At 46.5% G+C, this 18,831-nt stretch overlaps 1 pseudogene; it reads left to right on the plus strand.

Annotated features, from left to right (window-relative positions):
* Positions 1-3,579: 3,579 nt before the first annotated feature.
* Positions 3,580-17,440, plus strand: LOC138435700 (acidic mammalian chitinase-like; annotated as a pseudogene).
* The last annotated feature ends 1,391 nt before the right edge of the window (positions 17,441-18,831 follow it).

The following is an 18,831-nucleotide window of genomic DNA, read 5'->3' on the forward strand; positions in this document are numbered from 1 at the left end:
GGCTGCGTAGCATATGGCATCTTAGTTCCTCAACCAGGGATCCAACACATGCCCCCTGCAGAGGAAGTGTGGAGTCAACCACTGGACTGCCAGGGAAGTCCCTTACCCTAAACTTAAGCAACACTTTCATGTGCCCATTTAATCCTCTTGGCTGATAAAGGTGGTGTATAAGCCCAGTTTGCAGATGAGCTGATTGGGGCTCAGGGAATGGAAGGTCATATATCTAAGTGGTGGCAGGACCAGAATTTCTGCAGAGGAGGTGCTTAGAGATGGCTATAGGATCTGAAGGAGGGGGGAGTGGAACTACTAGGGTGTCAGCTATAAATTGGCACTTGACATTGGCACTTGACATGGGCACTTGCCACCTACCTCTAAAGGATTAAATCGTGTGCTGCTGCAGTTGCTGATGTTCAATACCCCCTGAAAGGAGCTCAAGATGGAGAGCAGAAATGAGGCACTCCATGCTCTGAAAACAGGCAGAACAGGTCTTCAGATAGTTAGACATTTTGAGGAGCCAATTTTATGAGCCCAATCCTTGTATCTGCTCATGTCTAAAAAAGCACTAAAATCCTGCATGGTGATGACTGCTCCTCGTGACTAGCAGAAACCTTCAGTAAAAAACATGTGCTTGATTGCAGGTATTCCCCCTTCACCAAAATCACATGCATACTGTCCTTCCCCCTACTCCTTCGGAGCAGTTTTGAGAGGAGAATCTGAGTTCTTGCCCATGGAGCCGAAGAATGGAATCCAGGAACACACAAACACTCACAGAAGCAAGCAAATAGAATTTATTAAAGAGGAGGAAAGTACAAAGCCTCAGTATAGACACTGAGAGGGGGTAAAAAGTTCCCCCAAGGTGGCTCTTACACCAGTTTTTATATCCTTCCTCAAGTCACATTTCTAACCAATCAATTTAAAGGTCAAGATACTTAATATCTTTAAGGCTTCTCTTGATCCTTGGATTAAGTCACCACCCTTTTTCATGCCTTTTGGCCATTTTACCATGGACCAGATGTATGGCTTAAGATTAATGATCATCAGTTGTTTTACCCTCAAGCATATGGAACAGAATTTAATTACTGCCCTTCCCTGGATCTGAGTGCTGATGATTTATCAGACTAAACACACATTCCAGAAATTCAGGACAATGGAGCTGGATGTTTACTGAAAATAGGACCGAGGTCTCAGAGTTCTACACTGACTGCCTAGTAATCTCTACCTCAGTTTCTCAGAGCTATCTGAAGTGCTTTCTCCTAGGCTATAGTCCTCATTTTGCCCCAAATAAAACTTAACTTGAAACTCTCATATTGTGCATTTTTTTTAAGTTGAAAAGGGGATTTATTCCTTTATGACTGACAAAATGTCAGATGTACTTATGAAAGAACAGAGGTTGCAAGAGCTGCTGGAGACTAGGGGAACTTTGTCCGCAGGGCCCCCTAAATGCTGCGCAAGAGCTTCGATCTTTTTACTCTAAGTTAGACATTGCTCGAGGGCACTTCTCTGATTTTCTAACACTGGCTCAGTCCTTTGCTTCCTCTGATTATTGCATTCTCCAGAAACAGAGGAGTGAAATAATTGAGAGTCAGGCTGCCCGGGTGCCCATCCTGGCTTTGCTCTAACTCACTGACCATGTGACTTTGGTCAAGTTCTTTACCCTCTCTGTGCCCCCGTTTTCTCTGTAAAATAGGAATAATAAGCATGCTTGCTGCCAGAGGTATGAGGGGTAAGGAAGGCTGGTATTTGAGTTCGTTGTTACTTCAGTTATCATGGGCAGCTGCCCAACATATTAACCTTGGCCTTTCATGGAGCCCGAGAGTCCATGGAAGGTCTGTGTCTTGAGCTCTAAGCCCTGAACTCTATGCATTCCTTTCTCATACTTGTTGTGAGGAGAGAACCATTTGCTTTGCAAATATCCAGGAGAAGGGTAAGGATATTAGGACCTTTTGTTCAGCTGAGATTGGAGAGAAACCCTGATCAACCTTCTCCTCTCTCCCACCCCTAAAACAACTCCTTTAAGGAGATCTTTTAAGGCTAAGTGTTCTCTACCAAAAAGGAACCATTGATGCTTTAAGGGCATGCCACCTGCCTCTGCAGACACTGAAGCCTGAGCTGTTGCAGCTGGTAGAGAATGAGGCCCTCTGTGCTCCAGGGAAACAAACATAAATTCTGCAAAAGTCTCATTCTGCAAAACTCTCCTCTTAAGTGACCAATTTTATCTTATTATCTCTCAGTTCAGTTCAGTCACTCAGTCGTGTCCGACTCTTTGCAACCCCATGGAATGCAGCATGCTGGGCTTCCCTGTCCATTACCAACTTCCAGAGTTTGCTCAGACTCATGTCCATCGAGTTGGTGATGCCATCCAACCATCTTATCCTCTGCCATCCCCTTCTCCTCTTGCCTTCAATCTTTCCCAGCATCAGGGTCTTTTCGAATGAGTCAGTTCTTCTCATCAGGTGGCCAAAGTATTGGAACTCCAGCTTCAGCATCAGTCCTTCCAATGAATATTCAGGACTGATTTCTTTTAAGATTGACTGGTTTGATCTCCTTGCTGTCCAAGAGACTCTCAAGGGTCTTTTCCAACATCACAGTTCAAAAGCATCAGTTCTTCAGTGCTGAGGTTTCTTTATGACCTAACTCTCATATCCATACATGACTGCTGGAAAAAACACAGCTTTAACTATAGCTTTGACATGGCTCTTCTTCATAGCTAGGAAAGTACTAAATCCCTTCTTGGTGACATCAACTCTTCATGACTACAGAAAACCTCTTATAAGGTAAGCACTTGATTTCATGGAACTCCCTCTTCACCCAAATCTTATATACTGACCTTCCTCTACTACCCTTTTGGAGCAGTGTCTCAGAGCTATCTGAGGTGCAGTCTCCAGGGCTGCAGTCCTCATTTTGCTCCAAATAAAACTTAGCTCACAACTCTCAGGTGGTACATTTCTTTTAATTGACAGTTGCATGAGATGGTATGGATGAAGGGGAGTGGAGTTAAGAGATTCCAGGTCCCAGGGGCAGGCTGTCTCTGCTTGGATCTGAGCTCTGCTTCTCAGTGTGACCTCGAGCATTTTACTTTTTACTTAAGTTCCCTTAAACCTCAGTTTCCCCAGTCTGTAAAAGGGATGGCAAGGCAATAATAGTGTCTGCCTCAAACGGGTTTTTTTTGTTTGTTTCTTTGTTTGTTTTTTAGCATTAAGTGAATTAATCACCTGGCACATTGCATGTGCTGAGTAAATGTTAACTGTTATTATTATTTTCAGGACTGGGTCAATTCTAGTTAGTTAATTCGTCAAGTTCCTGGCAGTCAATGACCAGAGGCCAAGTGAGTCTAAGGCCTGGGAAAGGTCAGAAGAAACTGGATAATAGCCCTGGGAGTACTTGTACTGAGGTCTGTAGGTTCCTTCCCTGTATTCTCTGTGAACCCAGATTGAGTCTGGATTAGAAGCTCCCAACAGTCTGATCAGCATCTTTCTGAAGACCTTGAACACTCACCTGGTAGATCTCTAAGTGGGAGGTGTCACCTGGAGTGCAGCCAGTGATACCACCCACAACGGGGATTTTAGGCAGACGAAGGGGATGGCCTGGGGCTGGTGTCAGCGCCCAAGGTAAAACCACACTTTTGCTCCTCTCATTGCATTCTGGGGCTGAGTGAGCCTGAGACACAGTCTGGACACCTGGGACATGACTTTGTGGTGGGCTTCCTGTAGGTGCATCCCCTTCTGTCTGGGTAGTTAGGCTGGGAGTGGAGTGGAGTGAAGGGAGGCAGGTCCTAAAACATTGAGATTCTCAGCCTTGATCTGCAGCCATTTTTACAGCTATGTTTTCTCTGATTTTTATGGCTCTCTGGGGCCTTGTCCCAGCCCTTGCTACTTCTCCTTCCTGAATAAAAAGCCTAGCTAGAAGTGTGTGCCCCACCCTTCCATGAATTTCTTTCATCCTCTGTAAACCAAGCAACCTTCAATTAAACAGAAGCAAGTTTGGAAAGTGATACTTTCTCACTGCAGACTTGGTGAAACGTCACAAACTTCTAGCCATTTCGTGACATCTGCTGCTACAAAGAACAGGAGGCTGGGCAGGACCATCTCCCATTGTCCAGTCAGGGACAAATCCTGGTCAAATGGCAGACTCACTTCACTTGTCCACACTCCTCCTCTAGAGTCCAGATGGTCCCTTTTGACCTGCGGGGCCCACTCTGATCTGTAGAGACTTTGAACCCAAGGCCTGCCTTATGCTTGGGCCAGATAAGCCATTTTCCTAAATGTATCTTCAGTCAATAACCTTTTAAGGTTGTTCCTACCAAGTCTCCACTGTGTCTCGGGGTTGATTGTCCAAGAAGGAAAACACAGATAAGATTCAGAGGGTAAATGGGAACCATATGACCTCTCATATCCCTTTATTTCTGGGCTGCCAGCTTGCTTGCTGAGGGGAGCCAGGTGTGCAGTGGCAAGGTCTGCAGTGCTATAAAAAGCTGTCAATTGCCCTTTCAGCCTTGGAGCTTGCATGGAGCACTTTCCATTAAAATGGCAAATTACTGCTTCTTGTGGGTGAGTCTGTCCCAGGAGGCCCAGCTGAGCTTTCAGAGTACCGGCTTCCTCTCCTCTGTTTACTCTGTCTCCACCCTAGCCCTCTTCCAAGGCTTCCTTGTCCCCTTTCTCTCTGGAAGCTTCCTTGGGTTCATAACATAGTGGGGAAGGAAGAAAAAAAGAGGGAAAGAGGGAGGAGGGAAGGGCCCAGTGAACACCCAAGAGCCCCAGAGGGAAAAGAAAGTGGATCTCTCTGGTGCAGCAGGACAAGGCCATTTCCTCATGCAGGATGATGCAAAGACTTGGGCTAGCCATTCTGATCCCAATGTTCTGCCAACCACAGAGGGAGCTCAGTGCACAGACTGGACTAAGATTAATTAACAGGAACAATTAGCAGAAAAAAAAATGGGTGAGGCTGAGGTTTCTCTGAATGAACACTCTGGGGACAGGTGTGAGGGTTCTAAGGAAGAAGGCAGACAAGATCTTAAAGAACTCATGCAATTCCTCCAGTGCTAACTCACCCCCAGAGATGACGCCCAGACTGAGGGTAGGAGACCAGTGAGACTGGCCACTGGGCCAAGCACAATGACTCATCCTGGATATGACTAGGTATTAATAGCTTGGATGAAAATAAAATTTAGGACCATCGTTTTAGTTGAGAAGTAGAGCAAAGCTGGTTCTGGAAAAGTTGAGTTCTAGTTCTCAGTGTGAAGAGATTGCTACCAGAAGTGACCTCTGCCTGCCCACCCCTTCTCCACCTTTATTGCCTCTTATGCCCTTCTCCTCCACTTTGGGTTATCTTTCGGGTCTGTTCATTCAACACATGTTAATAGAGAGTAGATCGTGGGCCAAACACTGGACTGGGTAGTGGAGTTTCAGCAGTGTAGACACAGTCCCTGCCCTCAGGGAGTTCATAGTCTAGTGGGCAGACCAATAAACTAGTGCCTTCAGTGTAATACATGCAGAGATAGGGATGTGTGTGTGTGTGTGTGTCTGTGTGTGCGTGCATGTATGTGTGTGTGTGTGCATATGTGTGTGTGTTAGTCTCTCAGTTATGTCTGGCTCTTTGGACCCCTGTGAACTGTAGCCCACCAGACTCCTCTGTCCATGGAATTCCCAAGGCAAGAATGCTAGAGTGGGTTACCATTCTCTTCTTCAGGGGATCTTCCTGACCCAGGGCTCAAACCCTGGTCTCTTGCATTGCAGACAGATTCTTTATTGTCTGAGCCACGAGGGAAGCCCCGTCACAGGGAGAAGAAAGCACAAATCCCAAAGAAGCCCAGAGGAAATACAGAGAGCAGTCCAGATGTTATCTCTCTGGGAAGTCTTCCTTGACTTGTTTTCTATAATACTTTGCATATCCCAGTTTTATTGCTTGTGTTTATTGCATTGCACAGAGGTTTGATTGTGCTTATAGGGTTGATTTCCCACCAGGTTCTGAGTTCTTTGAAGGAGGGAGCTTGCCTAATTTTTCTTTTTGTTTTCAGTAGCCAATACTTGTGCTTCCCTGGTGGCTCAGTGCTAAAGAATCTGCCTGCCAATGCTGGAGACTCAGGAGATGCCAGCTTAATCCCTGGGTTGGCAAGAACCCCTGGAGAAGGAAATGGCAACTAACTCCAGTATTCTTGCCTGGGAAATTCCATGGACAGAGAAGCCTGGTGGGCTACAGTCCATGGGATCACGAAAGCGTCAGACATGACTTGGAGACTGAACAACAAACCAGTACTTAATATGAGTTTGTTGAATAAATAGCAGGTAAATAACAGCCCTAGTTCCTGAGCTGCTCACTATCATCTGAGCTTTTGGGTAGCTCACCAAATGCCTACCTTAGCCACTTTCCTTGAAAGCATCATGTAGGAGTCCATGTTGGGAAAGGACTTTCAGCAGGTCCCAACTCCCCTTCTCACTTTACTGCTCTGTGCTGTCCCAGGCCAGCCAGGGAAATAATGACCCTGCTACCCTCTGACCAAGATCTCTTGTCTTCTTTTTTGGGCTGGCCCTCCTGCTGCAGCTGGGTAAGTGGCCCATGGATGCAGAGTGTCAGGGGTCCCTGGGTACAAGGGACATTAGTCAGGGCAAGGACTATCTCTTATTTCCCTGCCATTCCAGGCACAGCCACCAAAATTGTCTGTTACTTCACTAACTGGAGCCAGTACTGCTCTGGGTTTGCCTGCTACATGCCCGAGAATGTGGACCCTTGCCTCTGCACACATATCATCTATGCTTCTGCTGGCATGACCAACTGCCAGATTACAACCAGCGAGTGGAATGATGAGACCCTCTATGCTGGCATTAATGGACTCAAGCACTAGTGAGTTCTGTGCTTGGGCTCTGGGCTGAGTTGGAAGCCTTTCAGAAGTCCTAAAAGATACCAGTATCAGAATGCCTAGTCTTTGAGTCCTGTTTGCAATCACCCTCATGCCTCATTGGCAGAGTTGTTAATATCACTCTCCCCAGGGAGGCAGGTTACTGTCATTTGCCTAGATTATTTCCTTAGCAGACCCTCTGCATCGTATTCTATAGTCCCATGAGGTACTACCTACAAGGGATTCATTGTGAATACAGTCCCCTGGAGTTTGCTGTATTGCAGTAAAGTCCTACACCACCCTATGAGCTAGCTACCAGTTTAACTTAAGTTGGCTCTCATGCCAATTAAATACTTGGCATATTTATTGGGTGACTACCAATGAATTGGGTGAGCCAGGCCTTATGCTAAGTGCTTTTCATTTATCTTTTTTAATGTAACCCTCACAACAGATGCAAAGTTTTAACAGATATTTTAAATTGAGGACACTGTATCATAGAGAGGTTTTCCTTAGACCATACAATTAGTAAGTGGCAGAATCCAGGAATGCCCGACCAGTTAATCAGATAGGTTAATTGACACTTTGGTCCAGTTGGGAATCAGTGGGTAAGTTTTAAGATCAAGCTCAAAGGACCTGGTGCCTGCTGGGAGTCACCATGGAATAGAGGAGTTAGGTTTGAATCCTGCTCTGCCAGCCTTGGTAGCTGGGTGATGTGAAACAAATTGCCTAACTTTTCTGAATATTACTTAGAGGGCAATGTGAGATGAATAGTTCCTGCCTGATTGTAAGCGTGACAGGAGCAGTGCATGTGACATGCCTGGCATTTGGTAAGCATTTAGTAAATTGTGGACACTTCTACTGCCCCTATTCCTTGCTCTTTCCTTTAAAAGACTCAGACTTTCAGCTTTCTGGTCTTGTATGTCCTGACAGCTCCAGCCCACCTACCATCTGTGTTAACGGACTGCTTTTAGATTCTTTCATCCTTCCTAGGATGGCCTGCCTTGTCTTCCCCTGAAGCTTCCTGTCAAAGCAGAATCCATCAGCCCACTCTCAGGGCCAGGAACAGGAACCTGTTCAATGAGTATTAATACTGTGTCCTGGAGGTACCTATAGTAAGAGAGTGCCTGTGTGCTAAGTCACTTTAGCTGTGTCCAACTCTTTGCCGGAGAAGGCGATGGCACCCCACTCCAGTACTCTTGCCTGGAAAATCCCATGGACAGAGGAGCCTGGTGGGCTGCAGTCGAGTCGGACACAACTGAGTGACTTCACTTTCACTTTTCACTTTCATGCATTGGAGAAGGAAATGGCAACCCACTCCAGTGTTCGTGCCTGGAGAATCCCAGGGACAGGGAAGCCTGGTGAGCTGCGGTCTGTGGGGTCGCACAGAGTCAGCTGCAACTGAAGTGACTTAGTGGCAGCAGCAGCAACTCTTTGCCATCCTGTGGACTCTAACTCACCAGGCTCCTCTGTCCATAGGATTCTCCAGGCAAGATTGTGAGAGTGGGTAGCTATGCCTTCCTGCAGGGGATCTTCCCAATCCAGGGATCGAACCCACAACTCCTGTGTCTTCTGCATTGCAGGCGGATTCTTTACCGCTCAGCCACTGGGGAAGCCCCAGTAAGAGAGTGCCTTGCTCTTACAGAGAGCTTTGCTCCTAGCACAAGAGCATAGACTGGTAATAGGGTAGACCTGGGTCTGCTCAGGTGTGGGATAAGAGGGTGGTCAGCAGATGACATCACTTTCCCTAGAGAATTTCATTTACACTGGAATCTTTCTATCTCCAGCAATACAGAACTGAAAACCCTGCTATCTGTTGGAGGCTGGAACTTCAGGACTCAGGGATAAGACTTTGTATTCAAGGCAGAATTACTCCCAGATTACTCAGGCTCATCCAGACTTCAAGTGCTCTAAGATTCTCTGACATGGGTTGTCTTTAGATTTCAGGTATCAGTTTAGATATCCCTTAACCTTCTCATTAGAGTTCTCTTTGAAGTCTTTCCTTCCTTGATCATAGCTCTTACCAGGTTGTATTTTAACTGACTGTGTACTTATCTATACCTTCCTCCAAAGAAGCTCCTCCAGGGCAGAAACTTTTATTCACCACTATACCCCACTGCTGCTGCCGCTGCTAAGTCACTTGAGTCGTGTCCGACTCTGTGCGACCCCATAGACGGCAGCCCACCAGGCTCCCCCATCCCTGGGATTCTCCAGGCAAGAACACTGGAGTGGGTTGCCATTTCCTTCTCCAATGCATGAAAGTGAAAAATGAAAGTGAAGTCGCTCAGTCATATCTGACTCTTAGTGACCCCATGGACTGCAGCCTACCAGGCTCCTCCGTCCATGGGATTTTCCAGGCAAGAGTACTGGAGTGGGGTGCCATTGCCTTCTCTGATACCCCAGCACTACCAATGTCAAATGAATAATTGAATATGCATCTGGACAAGTAAGAGGCTAAGTGACGAGACAGGATCCAAGAGCTGAGATCACTACTGCTTCTTCCTGTGCTCCACGTGCCCCACCCCCTGGCCCCAAGGGCTCCATGGGAGAACCCTGCACTTGAGCAAGTCCATGTCGAAGGCCCTCACTGCCACTAAGATCATAATGACTTGTTGACTTCAGATTCTCTGACATGGTGGCCACTGCTGAGAACCGCCAGACCTTCATCCAGTCGGCCATACAGCTTTTGAGGAAGAACAACTTAGATGGGCTGGATATTGACTGGGAGTATCCTGGCAACCGTGGCAGCCCAGCTGACACCAAGCAACTCTTCACTGTCCTGTTGAAGGTGACTTACCTTCTCTGTGTCCGAAGAATATTGTATCCCGGTGGGGGAGAAAATCTCTGCATGAGGAGTTCTGAATACAGCTGAAAGTGTGACTCTCAGCCTGCCTGGCTCAAAGCCTGATTTCTTTAGTGCAAGATCAGATCATGCTTTCAGGGAAAACTCACAGAGCCAAGTTATAGAGACCAGTGTAAGGCAACACAATGAAAGGTAGTTTATTTACAGTAAGAAGCCTGCCAAAGAGTCGGAAACATTCATGTTCTAAATGCCACTATTGGAAGCCAAACAGTCCTCCAGTAGGTCCTTCCCTAAGGGGCAGTGTATAGGACAAGATGAGCTGGTTACAGACTGAGATGCTCAATCGCCCCTCGCTTTGGTAAGTGGAGGCAGATGCCTCCAGGGGATACTTCTGCCACCAGGAACAGACATAAAGTTGTTGGGCCAGGGTGTTTTCTCCCCTGGGCATCTTGTTTGAGCACCAATGATTGCTTCGATACTCTTACTTCCTCATCTTTCATATTGATTTTTCCAATTGCTACATTTAATTACATGTACTTTGTAGAGGTAGGAGCCATTTTTTGTCCTGTAGAAGATTTTTTGTTTTGTTTTTATGCCCTGGACATTATTTGTTCATTTTAGTTATTTATTTTTTAGTAGTTTTATTTTTTTTATTGGTTGTGCTGGGTCTTCCCAGCCAGTCCCAGGTTGCTGATTTCTGCAGCACGGGCTTTTCTCTAGCTGCAGTGATCAGGAGCGACTCTCTAGTTGCAGTGCATGGGCTTCTCACTGTGGTGGCTTCGCTTGTTGTTGAGCACAGGCTCTAGGGCTGGGGCTCCAGGAGTTGTGGTTCCTGCGCTCTAGGGCACAGGCTCAGTAGTTGTTGCACACGGGCTTAGTTGCTTCACGGTGTGTGAGATCTTCCCAGACCAGGGATTGAACCTGTGTCTCCCGCATTGGCAGGCGGATTCTTTACCTTTGAGCCACCAGGGAAGCCCTGTTTGTTTTAATATTTAAAAGGTCTCTTTTATATAGGACTCTTAGAAGGTCACCAATTTTCTCTCAATACAAATTTTTTTTTTTTTAAGGAAAACTCATTATTGTTCCCAAAGACCAGCAACACTTTCTGAAGCAAAGAACTCTAAGCTGAATACTTTTCAGCTTCCCTTATAAGAATCATGACCTTGTAAGATGCTTATTGGTCCTTGCAGCTTCAGTCCAGTGTCCTCTGTCTCATAGGAAATGTATAAGACTTTTGAGCATGAAGTCACCCAGAGCAACAAGCCCAGGTTGCTGATTTCTGCTGCTGTGTCACCTCGCAAAGGTACCCTTGAGACTGCCTACCAGATCCCTGAAATGTCAAAGTAGTTAGCCCCCAGGCCTGTGGGCCCAAGTTCAGAGCTAATTAATCCTGAGACCTCCCCCATAGATTGGCTAATGCTCAGATACCCTGGAGAGAGAGGGCTCTGTCCTAAAAGAGTAAGATGATCTCAAAGCCTGAGAGAGACATGGGAAGCCTGTCAAAATTCTTAATGACAAAAGGCTACTTGGAAAAGTTAGTTGAATTTCAAACTTCTATAAGACCTGAAGGTCTGAGTGCAATGAGTTATTGGTTATAGATTGTGTGCCTTCTATATATCAACTTTTCAAATAAAGGTGAGACAGAATGGAGTAAAGAATACTAAAGCACAATCCTTCATGACATGATTACAAACCATGTTCAGCTGGGACTAGGACCTTTCAGCGGAGAAGGCAATGGCACCCCACTCCAGTACTCTTGCCTGGAAAATCCCATGGATGGAGGAGCCTGGAAGGCTGCAGTCCATGGGGTTGCTGAGGGTTGGACCCGACTGAGCGATTTCACTTTCACTTTTCCTTTTCATGCATTGGAGAAGGAAATGGCAACCCACTCCAGTGTTCTTGCCTGGAGAATCCCAGGGACGCGGGAGCCTGGTGAGCTGCCATCTATAGGGTCACACAGAGTCAGACACGACTGAAGTGACTTAGCAGCAGCAGCAGGACCTTTAGGGGAAGTGGGATGGAGAGTATTATTTTCCTTGGGTCATTTTACTTCTCTTGTATCCTACCCCCCACTACCCAATGTACATGGACCTCATCAGTGTAATGCCCTATGACCTTAGGGGCTCCTGGGATGGTTTCACAGGAGAGGACAGCCCCTTGTTTTCAGGACCCAACGACAAGGGAGACAACAAATACTTTAGTGTGGTAAGTGAGGATTTGGGCCAGCCAGCTCTGATAGATATTTTCAACCAAGTCTTGAGATCTCTGGACAAAGAGTAAAAGGAAGGCTGAGGAAGCCTGATGGACAAGATGAAGATGATGAGCTTTCTTAACTCAGTTCATGCTGCCTACTTCCTTGTGCCTATGGTTAATTGTACTCATTTATCTTTTACACCAAAGGAAGCAGAATTGTGGTTTGGGATAATCCTAAACATTGGGGAAAAAAAGAACTATCATTTTCATTGATGTTAGGAACGCATTTAATGATCTATCTTGCCCTTAATCTTCCTCACTTTTCATCCACTTTCTCCCTATTCTATAAGATGGTCTTCCTAACTTGTATGGCATAGGCAGCTATATAATAAACCTTCTTAATGATTAGTAGATGTATAAATTTATTAGATGTGATTTCAGTGTAGAATTCAACCAGAGACTTTAAAATTGGCTTGGGAAAGTCTCCCAGGAGAAAACCCTATGCTTAAACAATTCTGAGATGCCATATTTTGCCAGTTGGGGAAATGAGAGGATGCATGACTGAACTCCAGTTACATCCCAAATGCCAAGTCTAGTATGAGGGGAAGAAGGATAATGGAACATTTCATTCCTAATTGACACTGAGCCCTGATACCTACATAATGAGGGTGCCTGTAACACCCAGTTCCAGAAGGGAGGGTACAACTTTCCTTTCTATGAGGCTAGGTTATGGAAGTCTTGACTGCAGGCTCTGTCTAAAGTGGCTGGGAAACTGGGTAGAAAATGTTGACTATTTCACAGGCCTATGGGCACAAGCTCAGCTGCTTCTTAGTAAACATCTTCCTTACCATTCTTCTAGGATTATGCAATGAACTACTGGAAAAACCAAGATGCCCTGCTGAGAAACTGATGGTGGGCTTTGGGGCTTATGCCAGTACCTTCCCTCTCACCAACCCTGCCAACTGTGGCCTGGATGCTCCCACCTCTGGCCTGGGGGCTGCCAGAGCCTATACTCAGGAGGCAGGGAGTCTTGGCTACTTTGAGGTAATGTCCCAGAGGGCTGGGAGGACCAAGGAGATTGACTGTCTGCCCTAAAGGGTCAAAAATACTTCCAAAAAAAGAGAGAATTTATTCTTTGATTTCTAATCAGGGTACCCCATGTTGCCTGCTCTGAGTGTATGTGGTGGGGAGGGAAGGGTAAACTATTAATAAAATATCTTAAATTTTAATCTTTTAGAGTAAATATGCATGATTAATATTAGTAAAATGGGGAAACAGTGTCAGACTTTATTTTTCTGGACTCCAAAATCACTGCAGATGGTGACTGCAGCCATGAAATTAAAAGACGCTTCCTCCTTGGAAGAAAAGTTATGACCAACCTAGATAGCATATTGAAAAGCAGAGACATTACTTTGCCGACTAAGGTCCGTCTAGTCAAGGCTATGGTTTTTCCTGCGGTCATGTATGGATGTGATAGTTGGACTGTGAAGAAGGCTGAGCGCCAAAGAATTGATGCTTTTGAACTGTGGTGTTGGAGAAGACTCTTGAGAGTCCCTTGGACTGCAAGGAGATCCAACCAGTCCATTCTGAAGGCGATCAGCCCTGGGATTTCTTTGGAGGGAATGATGCTGAAGCTGAAACTCCAGTACTTTGGCCACCTCGTGCGAAGAGCTGACCCAGTGGAAAACACTCTGATGCTGGGAGGTATTGGGGGCAGGAGGAGAAGGGGATGACAGAGGATGAGATGGCTGGATGGCGTCACTGACTCGATGGATGTGAGTCTAAGTGAACTCCAGGAGTTGGTGATGGACAGGGAGGCCTGGAGTGCTGTGATTCATGGGGTCGCAAAGAGTTGGATACAACTGAGTGACTGAACTGAACTGAACTGAATACTAGTAATGGTTAACATTTACCAAGTCCAAATGGATAGCCAGCTCTGTTGTCAGTGATTTTTATATATTATCCTATTTAACACTCACAATGGTGAGATGATTAAAATCTAATCATCTTACACAGAAGACAGGGAGGCACAGAGGGCCTGCTCAAGGTCACAGAACTACTAAGTGGCCAGGATAAGATTCAAACTAAGGTTGTCCAGCTCCAGCATCTCAGACCCTAACCATTATGCATTAGCACCCTTTTGTTGGCTCTTTTGTGACAAACATTATTTCAAATAAAGGAATAAACAAGCTAGTTCCAAAGGGAAACTGGGGCACAAGGCACAAAGAATCTGCCTTGTTCCTTATGCACAGATGGGTATTGGCACACCCAGGAATGGCAGGAATTCAGGTCTCAGCCAGTGCCCTTTCCACTGTGCCACCCACAGGAGGAAGAGCAAGGAGCCTGGGTGAAATGGGAGTCATGCACTCTTATTTCCAGTAAAGAGGGGTGGGGTGGGAGTGTATTCCAGAAAAGAAAGAGAGGGAGAGGGAGGCATGAGCCAGGCAGAGCCAGGTCCATCTGAGCTGTGATTGCTCCTCTTGCCCCAGGTTTGCTCCCTCCTGAAAGGAGCCACTGAAGTGTGGAATGCCCCTCAGGAGGTGCCCTATGCCTACAAGGGAATCAGTAGATTGGATATGCCAACCCCAAGAGCTTCATGATCAAGGTAAGTCCCTCCAAACCCTACCTTCTGTACAACTGGGAGAGGCAGGGAACCTCCCCTCCAAGTACATTGGAATTAGTACAAGAAAATACTGAAGAGAGGAAAAGCAAAACCCAAGGTGGCCCCGAGGTCTCAAGGGAGCCAGTAACCCAGCTGCAGAGCCTGGCAGTTGGAACAGCCCCTCTGCCCCTCAGCAATTGCAGCAGGTTCCTCCCTTCCCTCAGCCCCTCCCGCTTCCCATGCCTGGTCCCCCTGCCCCTTCCTGGACTCTCCCCTTTGACCCCCTGGCCTCCTCAACTCTACGGCTCTGCTCCTGATCCAGCTCTCTGACACTCTTCCTGCCCCAGGACTGCGGTGTAGATCTGAGTTCCTCCCTCTCCTCTGCTCCTGCTTACAGTAACTTCATGCAGGCAGAACCCAAAAACTGGAGATGAGAGACCCATGGGGCTATTAGGCATCTGCCCACTGGCCTTTATGTACTCACATCTAGCTGGCTACTGTTTATCAGCCCCAAAGCCCTTCACTCTATACCTCATAATCACCAGCTCTGTCTCTCTGCCTAGACACTTGCCACGTGAAGGGTCCTGTGTATCTTTTGCCACTGCAACCCACTCAAGCTCCAGCTCAGACAGGCCTTCTCAGAAGGTGGCTGGTGACACAGAGAGCAGGGGGGAGACTCATTCTCCCTGACTTGGTAGTCCTAAAATCTCTCCCTATCCACAGCTATGTCCACGAGTCCTTCAACGTGCCTGTGGAAAGCCATTTTCCATTCCCTCCTCTCCATGGCTGGTTCACGGCCTTCCCCGTCATTCTGCTGGAGTCACTCTCTGCTCTTGTGCAAAGGCCACCCTACAGACCCCCTGATTCTCTCCCACAGGCCAAGTGGCTGCTGAAGAACAGGTTGGGGTGGGGTGGGGGCATGGTCTGGAACATTGGCTTGGATAACTTACAAGCACTTTCTGTGGACAAGATAAATACCCTCTCATGCACACCCTCAAGTCTGCACGTGGTGTCTCCACTCCTGGTGAGTAGTGATGCACCTCTCACCGTCCACAAGATGACAAACCGGACATGGTTAAGGAGGAATAAAAGACTATCCAGTGCTCCCTCAGCCTGGCCTCAAAGGAAGCCTCCTTCAGATCTTCCACCTGTCCTAGCATGTCCATGGGCACCGGCATTTGTGACTCAGAAAGAAAGACTCAGGTGGCTGCTATGCGGCAGCCCTTGGGTGGCTGCCTTCATGAAAGGTCCATCACTGTTCCCAAGAGTTCTCGTAAAGCTGTTCTGGGAGGCCCTGGAGAACATCCGGGAGCCTGGGTAGGGAGGGGACCACAAACACCTTGTTTCTGTTCTCATCTGTCCAGCTCCAGCCCTAGGAACTATGTGGAGTAAAGAAGACAAACCAAGGAAGGGATGCCAAAGTTAGATGATGAGGAAAGGGATGGAAAAAAGACAACTCTGAAGGGGTCCAACTGGCCCTTTTTCTGAAGTGAGGAGCAGAGTTACGATTGGTCTCAGGATACAATTTTGCCCCTAACATAAGGTCCAGGGCACATGCAGAAAGCAGAAGGGAGGGGCCAGGAAACCATGGGGACAGCCAATGCTGACTGATGGACCATGTCACGTCTGCTGGTTCTTTCAAATTTCAAGTTATCCTCATACGTGCTCTTGGAGACCAGGCGTAATTAATCTACTTAAAAACTAGGGAGGTATTAGTCAAAGCGTTCATGTTTTAGTTCTACAATATGGATAAATCCTGGAGATCAATTGGAGAACACAGCAACTATAGTTAACAAAGCTTTATTGTATACTTTACAATTTGCTAAAAGGGAAGATCTTATGGTACGTGCTCTTATTGCAAAAGTTAATAATAAAGAGGGCAAGAGGAGACTTCTGGAGAGGATGAACATGCTTATGGCATTGATTGTGGTAACCATGATGTGTGCTTATCTCCATCTCATCAAGCTGTATGCATTAGCAGTTTTTTATATGTCAGTCATTCCTAATAAAGCAGTTTAAAAAGAAAGATATTAATGTAGGTGGCATTGCACAGGCTCTGTACTCAAGACAGAACTGGTTTGGAATCTCAGTTCTCATCTTAGCTGACATGAATAAAATGATTTTTAAAATTCCTCCACTCTGTAGGATTTTGGTGAGGAGGTATGGACTTCCCAGGTGGCGCTAGTGGTAAAGAACCTATCTGCCAGTGTAGGAGATATAAGAGACTCACGTTAGATCCTTGAGTCAGGAAGATCCCCTGCAGGAGATCATGGCAAGCCACTCCAGTATTTTTGCCTGGAGAATCTCCATGAACAGAGGAACCAGGCAGACTACAGTCTACAGGGTCGCAAAAGAGTCAGATATGACTGAAGCAACTTAGCATACATGGAACATAGTATTTGGGCAAGCATTTAAGTGATGGAGGTGATAAATAAGCATTATTTTCTCCTTAAACATAAACTAAAAACAAAACTAATAATTGTGCAGCACTTACTATTTTATATACCATACACACTGGAAAGTGCTTCACAGAGTAACTCTAAGATCAGTATCCCTAATACAAGTAAAGGGAGGAAACTGAGGCTCAGAGAAGGTAATGACTTGTTTGTGGTCACCGAGCTCATGGCAGAGCTGGGCTATGAACTTGGGTATCACTGATTCAGGCCCGGAGCATGTAACCACTGGTTCAGATAACATGAGGAACCCCCAGTGTCACTACAGACACGACACTTGTTCTGGGAAAGGAGACCACTCTAGAGCCTATGGGTTCCTTTACTAATTCTCTCAGGTTGCAGAGTGCCCACCTCTACTGTGGGCTCCTCCACAAACACTGAAGCTCCCAAGACTGGCAGCGCTGATGACAGTGGATTCTGTGCCAAAAAGTCTGACAGTGCATCCCAGCCCCACCAGCAAGCAAGCCTTCTACAACTGCGTGGATGGACGTACCTATGAGGAGGCTTGTCAGACAGGCCTGGTCTTTGACACAAGCTGCTCTTGCTGTAACTGGGCTTAAGCTATCCCCTTGTGGGTTCTACTGGGGACCCTAGAAACAGAATGATGATTAAATGGAAATTTTGCCTCAGAATGCCAAGTGTCTACTTTGATTTATAAGTCTGTGTGATACTCTCCTGCTTGTAAAAGAGAAGTCCTGCCTTCCTGCTCCCTAGACGGCTGAAGAGGTTGGGGCTGGGAGAGGAGGGGTAGTGACTGGGACCTCTCTGAGCATCTAGTGGGAAGTTCTGGAGCTCTGGGCTCCTCCTGAGGCAGAAGAGGTGTGGAAATGGGAAGGTCTAGGAGGAAAGAGAGATCAGATCCATATTCTTTCTCATAAGTATGTTCCAAATGGATCTCCAAATGGCTGAACTCAGAACACTTAATTTTCTATATCGCCTCCTTCAGGAAGCTCTTCTTTCACCAGGGTTACTCATCTCCAGACTCAAGGGCTATACAACCCAAGCAAACCATACTTGTTTGAGGACAGAGCATGACAGCCAACTGCAGGACAGCCCACACACTCCACTTCCACACCTGTGAGCCTAGGAATAAAGTTCATCAGCATGATTTCAAAATTAGCTCACTTAAACAAAATTAGTTCATCATCTTCATTGCCACACCACACCTGAATGTACCTTCAATTCCCTAAGGGAAAGCACAAAGAAAATGAAACTGCACATTACAGCAGGGGTGGGAGATCTCGTTCCTGATATCTCCAGGGTGGCACGGCCCCTGCTCCAAGGAGCTGAGGAAGAGAGCAGCTCACCAAGCCAGGAAGAGCTTCCACACTAACCAGCTCATTTTTTGGATCAGGGAATGTTGGTTCTGGGCATCGTGCTCTTTGGACAAAACCAGTGTAAACAACAAGCAGAACACCTGGAAGTTAATTTCTTTCTTCCCCATCTCATCAGCTGAATACGAGCAGGGTTTCTATCCATCTCTGTTTGTCTGGAATAGTCCTGGTTGTTAACTATTGTCCTTGCCTCCTGTTGATTTAATAAGTTTTACTGGTTTTAAAATTTTACTTAATTTTTTTTTTTTTTTTTTACTAGCCATAGCAAAGTTATCTGGAATGGATTTGACACACCTCCACTTTATACTACTTCCAATTTCTGCCATGGTCTGTATACATGGTTAAATCTAAATGTTCATTGGTGATAACCCATCTCTCTTTTCCTGGTTCTTTTCCGAGTGGTGCTGTGCTTAGTTGCTCCATTGTGTCCAACTCTTTGCGAGCCCATGGACAGTAGCCTCTCAGGCTCCTCCGTCCATGGGGATTCTCCAGGCAAAAATACTAGAGTGGGTTGCCATGCCCTCTTCCAGGGGATCTTCCCAACCCAGGGATTAAACCCAGGTCTCCCACATTGCAGGCAGATTCTTTACCATCTGAGCCACCAGGGAAGCCCTGTT

This window comes from Ovis canadensis, chromosome 1 (assembly GCF_042477335.2).
Source record: "Ovis canadensis isolate MfBH-ARS-UI-01 breed Bighorn chromosome 1, ARS-UI_OviCan_v2, whole genome shotgun sequence".
Taxonomy (NCBI): domain Eukaryota; kingdom Metazoa; phylum Chordata; class Mammalia; order Artiodactyla; family Bovidae; genus Ovis; species Ovis canadensis.